This window comes from Amphiura filiformis, unplaced genomic scaffold (assembly GCF_039555335.1).
Source record: "Amphiura filiformis unplaced genomic scaffold, Afil_fr2py scaffold_115, whole genome shotgun sequence".
NCBI lineage: Eukaryota > Metazoa > Echinodermata > Ophiuroidea > Amphilepidida > Amphiuridae > Amphiura > Amphiura filiformis.
Window position 1 is genome coordinate 132405 of NW_027305579.1, and position 3138 is coordinate 135542.

Sequence of the window (3138 nt, forward strand, 5' to 3'; positions counted from 1 at the left end):
TCACAAATCGAAATTTGAAGGGTTTAGGCTATTTGGGCGCTTGTTTGGAGGGAGCTTTGGGTTCTGGCAATTTATCATTCCTTATGATGGCTTATTCTCGGGCCAGACTCTGTGTGGCTATCCCGAAGAAACATGTGTGTTAGGGACGACGAGTAATTAGGACCGACAGAAACTGGCTTTGTAGGAGACTAGTGTTGGCTCAATAATCAGTAAAGTAAATACAATTACCACTTAATAAAGTTTATATATTTGCGCTGGGTTAAAGGTGCATGAATGTTAAGTTAAGGAGAATACACGAGAAAGTATTGATTCGTAGATCCGAATCCACGAGCGATAGCGAGTGGATTGGGATCTACGAATCAATACTTTCGAGCAGGGTTTTCTTTAACGCACAAAACACGCGTATTTACGCGTTCAGGCACTTTGCTGACTCCTTCAAATCCAAAGTCCCAATGTCCAACGCGTACAAAATCTTGAAAACGTACGCGTTCAGATATTGCAAGATTTGAATAGAGAAACACCCGATATTGTGCATTTATTCTCGGCTTTTGGCATTTAGGACCTACTCCCGATATGTAGGGCCCATCACATTTTGTCAGCATTAATCCATGCATGTTTTAGTGATTGCGAGTCTCTAAAATGTGTCAGTTTGAAATCTTGCAAATTGGGTCCAATGATGCACCAAATGTCTTCAATTGGACTTTAATTTTGCAAAAGTTTCCCTCTCAGGGGTGAGCATCCACCTCAGACACCCCCATGCGTAGTGGATAAACAAGTGACCATTTTCGCTTCTGCTTTCGACATTTGTCAATTTAGGCCCTATTTTTAACACAATTTATAAGCCTAATATGGAAAACGTGACAAAGAAAGGCTTCATGGACCGTCATTTCACAATTTTCGGTTTTTCAACTTAAATTTTACACAGTAATAGTGCCAAAATGGTCCACAAAATCGCTTCAATTAGGTCTTCATTTTGCCAAATTTTCTGAGGGGGAAACATCACCCTGCGTAGTTGATAAACAAATGGCCGCTTTCACCTCTGCTTTCGACATTTGCCAATAATGTTTAACACTATTTATATAGGCCTACTATAATAGGGAAAACTTGCCGTCCGAAGGCTCCATGATGTCCATGGACTGCTCATTTCACAAATGTTTGGCTTTTTAAAACTAAAATTCTACACATTAATAGTGCCAAAATGATCCACCAAATTGCTTCAATTAGGTCTTCATTTTGCAATAGTTTCTTACTTCTCAGGGGGCATTTTTAAATAGTATCATTTTCTTTTAAAATTGCCCCCACCCTTCTGACTGGTTTAGATCCGCCACTGCTCCAAACAGTGACGTAGATTTCTTTTTGACTTGGGGGGGGGGGGGGAAAAAATGTCTTGAAGTATAGTGAATCCAGCATCTTTTGGCGAAAGAATAAGTTTATGGTACAAAAAATTTTGCCATTGTTGAAATATGGTGCAAAAGTGGAATAAATTCGTGCTAAGCGCGCAAAAATGTGCACTTTTAGGGCTAAAATGACCAAATATGAGGTTAATTTGGTCAGAAACCCACATACAGGCGTCAACATTGGGGGATAATTGTATGGACCATCCCCTGGCAAAATATTGGGGAGATCCCCACCCCCCCAACCCCTGATCTACGCCTACGGCTCCAAAAACAAACATATTGTTAAAAATGTCTTCAAAAATAATATTATAAAAATACCCCTTGGGCAATGTTTTTGACTCCTTCAGAGGAAAAATTCACAATTGAAAGGGTCAAAAAAATTTGAAAATACTCCTTCAGCAAAATGCCTAAAGAAAACCCTGCTTTCGAGTGTATTCTCTGACTTAAACCATTGCCCCAAATATAAATAGGCACAGAGAGTGTATACATTTTTTTAATTCTTTCTTTCTTTCTTTCTTTCTTTCTCTTTTCTTTCTCTCTTTATTCATTTATTTAATTATTTATTTATTCATCTTTTCATTATTTTTATTCACTTATTTTTTTTATTGATCTATTATTATTTTATTTATTTGAAATTATTATTATTATTTCATTTACTGCATGAATATTTATTGCATGACGAGGTCCAGAGAGTGGATACATTATTTTTTTTTCTTCTTTATTTCTTTCTTTTTTCTTTCTTTCTTTTCATATATTTTTTTTATTTTTTTATTTATTAATCTATTATTTAATTATTTGAAATTATTATTATTATTTCATTTATTGCATGAATATTTATTGCATGACTACGCACAGAGTGGGATACATTTTTTTATTACTTATTTTTTTTTTCTTTCTTTCTTTTTTCTTTCTTTCTTTTTCACTTTTTTCCTTCTTTCTTCATTTCCTTCTTTCTTTCTTTCTTTCTTTCCTTCTCTCTTTCTTTCTTTCTTTCTTTCATTCTTTTTTATTCATTTATCTATATATTTATTTAACTTTTTTTTTATTCATCTTTTCATAATAAGCTTTTATTCATATATTTATTTATTGATCTATTATTTATCTATTGAAAATTATTATTATTTCTTTTATGCATTTTTTAAATTTAGGCATATTCATTGTATATATATATATATATTTATTGTATTCATTGTATATGTTTGTAATTTACTTTTTAAAAGCACTTCTAATAATATTTAGTCTTCATTTAAAATATTTCATTCACTTCCAGCATTATATTTGTATATTATTAAGAACATGCACTAATGCGGCATTGAATCGATTTATATTACATCACTTGTTATTTTAACACCTTTAAAACCACTTGCTGATTCATCGAATTCCTCCGTGGTCTAACGGGCTAAGGCGCTGGATGTTTAGATTTTCTGTGTTAGACCTATGTAAATGTATTCTTTTATCATGTTGCGGGTTCGATTCCGTGGGTTTTTTTTTTTTTTGGTAAATTAAATTAATTGGTGAATTCAATAAAGCATTCACTGCCAAATTCAGTGTAATAAACATGGTAAAGACAAACCTTTCATGATTTATGTTAAAAAAACAAAATATTCCATGATTTTACTACGATACGTCAATGGCAGACTTAACTAAGCATTGTTACGTGAATCATCGACAAGGTAGCAATAGTGTAGTGGTCAGCATTGACACCTCTCACGCGTGCGACCCGGGTTCAATCCCCGGTAGA